The sequence below is a fragment of the Macaca nemestrina genome, chromosome X (assembly GCF_043159975.1).
Source record: "Macaca nemestrina isolate mMacNem1 chromosome X, mMacNem.hap1, whole genome shotgun sequence".
Taxonomy (NCBI): domain Eukaryota; kingdom Metazoa; phylum Chordata; class Mammalia; order Primates; family Cercopithecidae; genus Macaca; species Macaca nemestrina.
The window spans coordinates 63,351,854-63,361,994 of NC_092145.1; positions in this window are offsets into that span (position 1 = coordinate 63,351,854).

Here is a 10,141-nt window from a genome sequence, read left to right on the forward strand (position 1 = left end):
TATGCTGTAGCAATTTATCTATTTTGCCAAAAACATGAAAAATTGGAGGAACTTGGAATTTCTAGCAAAATAGAAATTACCAAATTTCATTGAAAGGAAAAAAGAACAATAGTCTTAGAAAAAATTACAGAATGATTACACATGTGCTACTAATAAAACAAACAACAACAGGTGATTTTGTAGTTGAGTACTGTTATATAACCTTTAAGAAAACATAAGGCATGGTGGCTCACTCTTACAATCCCAGCACTTTGGGAGGCCGAGGCAGGAAAATTGCTTGAGCCCAGAAGTTCAAGAGCAGCCTGTTCAACATGGAAAGACCCCAGCTAATTAAACAATCAGCTGGGTGTGGTGGCAGGCACCTGTGTTAGCAGCTACTCAGTGAGGTGAGAGGATCGCTTGAGCTCAGGAGGTGGAGGCTGCAGCAAGCCATGTTCATGTCACTACACTCCAGCCTAGGCAACAGAGCAAGACCCTGTCTCAAAAATAAAGAAAGAAAATATATGTACAGCCAATGGCATTCCAACCATAAAAATGCATGTCTAACCATAAAACCTACTGAATCATTTTTATAACTTTATCTCTGAGCGAGTAGTCACATAAACTTGGCTCCTCTTTTCAAAGCAGACTAATGTATATATTCATGGTTAGTCCATTTACCAGCAAAACTTGGTTATATATGGACTCATTTAGGTGTGTGGGGGGCAGGGTAGAGAGCGTGAGGGTTGGCTGATTGCATGAGCAGGATTACATGTTAGCTTGTAAGGATTTAGAAGGGAATATGTGGTGGGAAGCTAATTGATGACTTCTGGTTTAGAATGTCAAAGCAAACCAAACCATCTTCCAAATACTGACTGTCATATATTAACATTTTGTCCTCATTTCTGGAATGTCTGTTCAAAAATATAAAACATGGATAACACTTCTCCGCAAATGAGGAAAAGTTAAAATTGTAACAAGCAGATGATTGAGGAAAAGCCTCTGTCTTTCCTTACAAAAAACTGCATATGTAAAACAATACATTATTGTTTAATCAATATCAATGGAAAAATCATAGAATTTCTTTCCCTTAAAGCATCCCGTGTCCCCAAATCTCTGTCTTGTGTTTATGAACATACTAAGTAATAAGACAATTCCTGTGAAAGCTGGTGGGACTCCTCTTTTATAGTTCTCAGTCATCCACATTAACCCACATAATAGAAAACAGGAACTGTGTACCCATTTTCTTCTGAGAGTAATCATCATTTTTCTGCTTTTTTGCATATGACAGTAGTTAAATCAATTGCACATTGTATTTACAGGGTAAAATATCTTCATTTTCCATTTGCTCTTTTAATTCCTTAGTATTTCTCCTTTGCCACTGTCTAAAATATGCTCTTAAAAATATTTTTTATTATAAAATTTCCTTTCCATAATTATTTCTTTTTGGGGGTGGGGTGGTATAAAAATATTTTACTCTTATAAAATGTGATGAATGTTTCTACTATGATTTTATTAATATTATACATTTACTTCCTTACTTTGTCCTTTAAACCTAATTCCTGTGCAATATCAGAGAGTGTAAATGACAATACCAGAATCTGACAATGTGAAAACTCAAAGAAACTCCAAGGCTTAAAGTAAACTAATGCATCTGATCGGAGAAGAAACACACATTCTAATTACTTTGATTTTTCTCAATAAAGAATCATTGGTAATACTTACCTTTGGTTTATATTATAATCAAAATAATTATTTGTTGACTTGGAGCGATACTGAAGCTCTAGCACAATTCCATTAGAGATACACTTTTAAAAATTATATATATATATAATTTATATATATATATATAAATAATATATATATATATTTCTCCAAATACGTTGAATTTATTTGGGAATTAGAAATGAAGTTTATAACCTGAGATGCACAGCTATGCCAAGTCACGCATGCATCTGAAGAGGCAGAGTAAAGGGAAGCTGATACTGGCAAAAAAATAAGTTCACATAAACTGCTTGGAAATAGAGTTCATTGGTTTTGGAGAAGCAAAGACAGAGTTGGTGTAAGTTCATTGGTGGAAATGTCATTACTGGGCAGGTGCTCTTTTAAGAGCATCTTATATGAATTATTGCAGTATTGGAGAAATAATTTCTTTGAGGGTTATTTTATTTTTTAAAACTTTTTGTTTCCATAGGTTTTTGGGTGAACAGGTGGTATTTGGTTACATGAGTAGGTTCTTTAGTGGTGATTTGTGAGATTTTGCTGCAGTCATTGCCCCGGAAATACACACTAAACACAATTTGTAGCCTTTTAGCTCTCACCCCCCTCCCACCCTTTCCCCCGAGTCCCCAAAGTTCATTGTATCATTCTTATCCCTTTGCATCCTGATAGCTTAGCTCCTACTTATGAGTGAGAACATGAGATGTTTACTTTTCCATTCCTGAGTTACTTCACTTAGAATAATAGTCTCCAGTTCTATCCAGGTTGCCACAAATGTCATTAATTCATTTCTTTTTGTGACCGAGTAGTATTCCATCACATACATATATACATTCGTGTGTGTGTGTATATATATATACACATTCATGTGTGTGTGTGACGCAATATCTTTATCCACTTGTTGATTGATGGGCATTAGGGCTGGTTCCATATTTTTGCAATTGTAAATTGTGCTTCTATAAACTTGCATGTGCAAGTATCTTTTTCATATAATGACTTCTTTTCCTCTGGGTAGATACCCAGTAGTGGGATTGCCGGATCAAATGGTAGTTCTACTTTTAGTTCTTTAAGGAATCTCCACACTGTTTTCCATAGTGGTTGTACTAGTTTACATTCCCACCAGCAGTGTAGAAGTGTCCTCTTTTCACTGCATCCATGCCAATGTCTATTATTTTTCAATTTTTTCATTATGGCCATTCCTGCAGGAGTAAAGTGGTGTCACATTGTGGTTTTGATTTGCATTTCCCTGGTCATTAGTGATACTGAGCATTTTTAAATATGTTTCTTGGCCATTTGTATATCTTCTTTTGAGAATTGTCTGTTTATATCTTTAGCTGACTTTTTCATGGCATTGTTTGCTTTTTTTCTTGTTGATTTGAGTTCCTTGTAGTTTGTGGATATTAGTCCTTTGTTGGATGTATACATTGTGAAGATTTTCTCCCACTCTGTGGGTTGTCTGTTTACTCTGATGACTGTTCCTTTTGCTGTGCAGAAACCCTTCTAGACATTGGCTTAGGAAAAGACTTCATGACCAATAACTCAAAAGCAAATGCAACAAAAACAAAGATAAATAGGTAGGACTTAATATTAAAATTATACTTAAATTTAAATAGAAGGGACAAACCGACCTCAAAAAATCAAAGGATATAAGAGGTTCTGGTATTGTTACTGTTGACTGCAGTGTCCTGGTTGTGGCTCAGGTTTTATCTTTATTTGTTTTCATGGTTGTTAAAGTCTTAATTCTAGACTTTGGTTGCTGAAATAGCCTTGAAACTGATTTACTATTAAGACAAAAAAAATTCATTAAAAATGTGGGAACATTTGTTTTGGTTAATTTGTTGACCTCCTTGTGGCTCCGATAATACTGAAATAACCTTTAAAATGTTTGGATACATTATTCGTCAACTTAAGTGAGCTCTCTGTTTCAGTTTGACTGCTAGGTAGTTCACGTTTGCTTCAACTCTTCCCCCCCACCAACACAACATGTATTTTTCTTCACATAACTGTTTATAGATCTTATCTCGTTTTCATGACATTCAATATATGATGATATTGAGGTGCATTTTAAGATCTATTTGATCATTTTAAGATCTATTTGCAGTCCCCTTACTTATATAAAGTATATTTATTAAGGTACCCCTATGTTTCAGGCACTATGCTTGGCCTAGGGGATAGAATGTTGAACAAGATAAACATGGTCTCAGCTGTACATAGTAGTTTTTCATTATAGAGAGGGGGAATATAATTTAAAAAAATAAGAAATAAGTGAATTTTAATTTATGACACGCTTAAAAGAAGCATGGTGCTGGCCTCTGCTCAGTTTTTAGGGAGACCTGAGGAAGCTTTTATTCAAGGTGGAAGATGAAATAGGAGCAAGCACTTCACATGGTGAAAAACAGGTGCAAGGTGGGGGTGGGGTGCCGCAGTTTTCAACAACCAGATCTTGCAACTCATTGTCTCCAAGACAGTACCAAGCCGTGAGAAATCTGTCCCCGTGATCCAGTCAATTCCAACAAGGCCCCACCTCCGATATTGGGGATTACATTTCAACATGAAATTTGAAGTTAGATTCTTCAACTTCAACAAATAGTGGGGACAAATGTCCAAAGTATGTCAGTTGATTTTGGTGGCTAAGTACAAATTATACAATTGCACCATCAGAACGTGCATCAGGCACTTTACCCAAACTTGTTTTTATTGCTTTCCTGCCACTCATGAACTTGCCCATACTTATTTTTATTCTGTTGAAACTTTCCCATTTGCTTCACAATCCATGATGGCACAAGACAGCATCTAGTTTTCTTTATGACCTTTAAAAAACATTAAGACTTTATTTATATGTATGTATGTATGTATGTATGTATGTATGTATTTATTTATTTATTTATTTATTTTTTGAGATGGAGTCTCACTCTGCCATGCTGGAGTACAGTGGCACAATCTTGGCTCACTGCAACTTCCACCTCTTGGGTTCAAGCAGTTCCCTGCCTCAGCCTCCCAAGTAGCTGGGATTATAGGCGCCCACCACCACGCCCTGGTATTTTTTGTAGTTTTAATAGAGACCGGGTTTCACCATCTTGGCCAGGCTAGTCTTGAACTCCTGACCTAGAGATCTACCCGCCTCGGCCTCCTGAACTACTTGACACTGCACCTGGTCAAGACTTTATTTTGGAGCAGTTTTAGATGCTCAGCAAAATTAAGTGGATAGTGCAAAGTGCAAACAGAGCCTCCCTGCCATGATCTTGCACCAAAATGTTACATTTGTCACCATCAATGATCGAACATTGACACATCATTATCAACCAAAGTACATTTCCTTCTTTGTGTTGTACATTTTATAATGTACAAATGTAAATGACGAGTATGCACCATTACAGTATTATTCAAAATATATCACTTTCCTCCAAAAGTCCCCTGAACTCCACCCATTCATCTTTCTCTTCTCTGATACCCCTTTTCACAGTCTCCACAAGTTTTGTGTAGGGTGTAAAGTCTGTGTCTAGATTAATTTTTTCATGTGTATATCTACTGGTTCCAGAACTATTTGTTGAAATAAACTATCTTTGCTAAATTGTACTTTTCTCCTTTGTCAAAGATCTGTTTACTATATTTATGTGGGTTTATTTCTGGTTCTCTGCTCTGTTGCGCTGATCTATTCGTCTATTCTATTGCCAGTACCACACTACCTTAATTACTATAGTTTTATTTTAAGTTTTGAAATTGAGTAGTGCCAGTCCTCCAACTTTCTTCTTCTCCTTAATATTGTGTTGGCTATTCTAGGGTTTTTACTTCTACATATACACTTTGGGATCAGTTTTTTGATAACCACAAAATAACTTCCTGTGATATAGATTGGGATTGCAATGAATCTGTAGATCAATTTGAGAAAAGCTGATATCTTGACAATATTGAATATTTTTTATAGATGTTCTTTATCAGTTGGAGGAAGTTCTGCTCTATTACAATTTTTTGATATATTTTTATTATTAATGGATTTTGGATTTTATCAAATGCTTTTTCTGCATCTGTTGATATGATATGGTGATTTACATTCTGTAATCTATTGATGTAATGGAATATACTAATTCATTTTTGGATGTTGAACCAATGTTGCATACCTGAAAGTTAATAATTATTTGTGTACATTTTGCATTTAATTTGCTAATATTTTATTGAGGGTTTTTACACCTATATTCATGAGAGATATTCGTCTTTAGTTTTGTTTTCTTGTAGAGTCTTTATCTAGTTTTGTTTTAAAGTAATACTGACCTCATGAACAAGTTAGGATAGGTTTTCTCTGCTTTTATTTGCAAGAGGAGATTGCAGATAATTTGCTATTTCTTCTTTAAATATTTGATAGTATTCACCAGCGAACCTATTTGGGAACAATGCTTTCTGATTTGAAGATTTTTAATTATTGATTAAACATTTTTAATAGACACAGGCGTACTCAGATAATCTATTCCTTCTTGTGTGAGTTTAAGAAAATTATATTTTGGAAGGAATTAGTCTATTTCATCTATGTTATAAAATTCGTGGGCATACAGTTTATTTCTTTTTTACCACTTTGATGTTCACTCATTATGGCTTCCCTTTTATTTTTGATATTAGTCATTTATGTCTTCTCTTTTTTTATAAATTTATTTATTATTATTATACTTTAAGTTGTAGGGTACATGTGCATATCGTGCAGGTTTGTTACATATGTATACTTGTGCCATGTTGGTGTGCTGCACCCATCAACTCATCATTTACATCAGGTATAACTCCCAATGCAATCCCTCCCCCCTCCCCCCTCCCCATGATAGGCCCCTGTGTGTGATGTTCCCCTTCCTGAGTCCAATTGATCTTATTGTTCAGTTCCCACCTATGAGTGAGAACATGCGGTGTTTGGTTTTCTGTTCTTGTGATAGTTTGCTAAGAATGATGGTTTCCAGCTGCATCCATGTCCCTACAAAGGACGCAAACTCATCCTTTTTGATGGCTGCATAGTATTCCATGGTGTATATGTGCCACATTTTCTTAATCCAATCTGTCACTGATGGACATTTGGGTTGATTCCAAGTCTTTGCTATTGTGAATAGTGCCGCAATAAACATACGTGTGCATGTGTCTTTATAGCAGCATGATTTATAATCCTTTGGGTATATCCCCAGTAATGGGATGGCTGGGTCATATGGTACATCTAGTTCTAGATCCTTGAGGAATCGCCATACTGTTTTCCATAATGGTTGAACTAGTTTACAATCCCACCAACAGTGTAAAAGTGTTCCTATTTCTCCACATCCTCTCCAGCACCTGTTGTTTCCTGACTTTTTAATGATCGCCATTCTAACTGGTGTGAGATGGTATCTCATTGTGGTTTTGATTTGCATTTCTCTGATGGCCAGTGATGATGAGCATTTTTTCATGTGTCTGTTGGCTGTATGAATGTCTTCTTTTGAGAAATGTCTGTTCATATCCTTTGCCCACTTTTTGATGGGGTTGTTTGTTTTTTTCTTGTAAATTTGTTGGAGTTCTTTGTAGGTTCTGGATATTAGCCCTTTGTCAGATGAGTAGATTGCAAAAATTTTCTCCCATTCTGTAGGTTGCCTGTTCGCTCTGATGGTAGTTTCTTTTGCTGTGCAGAAGCTCTTTAATTTAATGAGATCCCATTTGTCAATTTTGGCTTTTGCTGCCGTTGCTTTTGGTGTTTTAGACATGAAGTCTTTGCCCATGCCTATGTCCTGAATGGTACTACCTAGGTTTTCCTCTAGGATTTTTATGGTATTAGGTCTAACATTTAAGTCTCTAATCCATCTTGAATTAATTTTCGTATAAGGAGTAAGGAAAGGATCCAGTTTCAGCTTTCTACTTATGGCTAGCCAATTTTCCCAGCACCATTTATTAAATAGGGAATCCTTTCCCCATTTCTTGTTTCTCTCAGGTTTGTCAAAGATCAGATGGCTGTAGATGTGTGGTTTTATTTCTGAGGACTCTGTTCTGTGCCATTGGTCTATATCTCTGTTTTGGTACCAGTACCATGCTGTTTTGGTTACTGTAGCCTTGTAGTATAGTTTGAAGTCAGGTAGCGTGATGCCTCCAGCTTTGTTCTTTTGACTTAGGATTGTCTTGGAGATGCGGGCTCTTTTTTGGTTCCATATGAACTTTAAAGCAGTTTTTTCCAATTCTGTGAAGAAACTCATTGGTAGCTTGATGGGGATGGCATTGAATCTATAAATTACCTTGGGCAGTATGGCCATTTTCACGATATTGATTCTTCCTATCCATGAGCATGGTATGTTCTTCCATTTGTTTGTGTCCTCTTTTATTTCACTGAGCAGTGGTTTGTAGTTCTCCTTGAAGAGGTCCTTTACATCACTTGTAAGTTGGATTCCTAGGTATTTGATTCTCTTTGAAGCAATTGTGAATGGAAGTTCATTCCTGATTTGGCTCTCTGTTTGTCTGTTACTGGTGTATAAGAATGCTTGTGATTTTTGCACATTAATTTTGTATCCTGAGACTTTGCTGAAGTTGCTTATCAGCTTAAGGAGATTTTCGGCTGAGACAATGGGGTTTTCTAAATATACAATCATGTCATCTGCAAACAGGGACAGTTTGACTTCTTCTTTTCCTAACTGAATACCCTTGATTTCTTTCTCTTGCCTAATTGCCCTAGCCAGAACTTCCAACACTATGTTGAATAGGAGTGGTGAGAGAGGGCATCCTTGTCTTGTGCCAGTTTTCAAAGGGAATTTTTCCAGTTTTTGCCCATTCAGTATGATATTGGCTGTGGGTTTGTCATAAATAGCTCTTATTATTTTGAGGTACGTTCCATCAATACCGAATTTATTGAGCGTTTTTAGCATGAAGGGCTGTTGAATTTTGTCAAAAGCCTTTTCTGCATCTATTGAGATAATCATGTGGTTCTTGTCTTTGGTTCTGTTTATATGCTGGATTATGTTTATTGATTGCGAATGTTGAACCAGCCTTGCATCCCAGGGATGAAGCCCACTTGATCATGGTGGATAAGCTTTTTGATGTGTTGCTGAATGCGGTTTGCCAGTATTTTATTGAGGATTTTTGCATCGATGTTCATCAGGGATATTGGTCTAAAATTCTCTTTTTTTGTTGTGTCTCTGCCAGGCTTTGGTATCAGGATGATGTTGGCCTCATAAAATGAGTTAGGGAGGATTCCCTCTTTTTCTATTGATTGGAATAGTTTCAGAAGGAATGGTACCAACTCCTCCTTGTACCTCTGGTAGAATTCAGCTGTGAATCCATCTGGTCCTGGACTTTTTTTGGTTGGTAGGCTATTAATTATTGCCTCAATTTCAGAGCCTGCTATTGGTCTATTCAGGGATTCAACTTCTTCCTGGTTTAGTCTTCGAAGAGTGTAAGTGTCCAGGAAATTATCCATTTCTTCTAGATTTTCCAGTTTATTTGCGTAGAGGTGTTTATAGTATTCTCTGATGGTAGTTTGTATTTCTGTGGGGTCGGTGGTGATATCCCCTTTATCATTTTTAATTGCGTCGATTTGATTCTTCTCTCTTTTCTTCTTTATTAGTCTTGCTAGTGGTCTGTCAATTTTGTTGATCTTTTCAAAAAACCAACTCCTGGATTCATTGATTTTTTGGAGAGTTTTTTGTGTCTCTATCTCCTTCAGTTCTGCTCTGATCTTAGTTATTTCTAGCCTTCTGCTAGCTTTCGAATGTGTTTGCTCTTGCTTCTCTAGTTCTTTCAATTGCGATGTTAGAGTGTCAATTTTAGATCTTTCCTGCTTTCTCTTGTGGGCATTTAGTGCTATAAATTTCCCTCTACACACTGCTTTAAATGTGTCCCAGAGATTCTGGTATGTTGTATCTTTGTTCTCATTGGTTTCAAAGAACATCTTTATTTCTGCCTTCATTTCGTTATGTACCCAGTAGTCATTCAGGAGCAGGTTGTTCAGTTTCCATGTAGTTGAGCGGTTTTGATTGAGTTTCTTAGTCCTGAGTTCTAGTTTGATTGCACTGTGGTCTGAGAGACAGTTTGTTATAATTTCTGTTCTTGTACATTTGCTGAGGAGTGCTTTACTTCCAATTACGTGGTCGATTTTGGAGTAAGTACGATGTGGTGCTGAGAAGAATGTATATTCTGCTGATTTTGGGTGGAGAGTTCTATAGATGTCTATTAGGTCTGCTTGCTGCAGAGATGAGTTCAATTCCTGGATATCCTTGTTAACTTTCTGTCTCATTGATCTGTCTAATGTTGACAGTGGAGTGTTGAAGTCTCCCATTATTATTGTATGGGAGTCTAAGTCTCTTTGTAAGTCTCTAAGGACTTGCTTGATGAATCTGGGTGCTCCTGTATTGCGTGCATATATATTTAGGATAGTTAGCTCTTCCTGTTGAATTGATCCCTTTACCATTATGTAATGGCCTTCTTTGTCTCTTTTGATCTTTGATGGTTTAAAGTCTGTTTT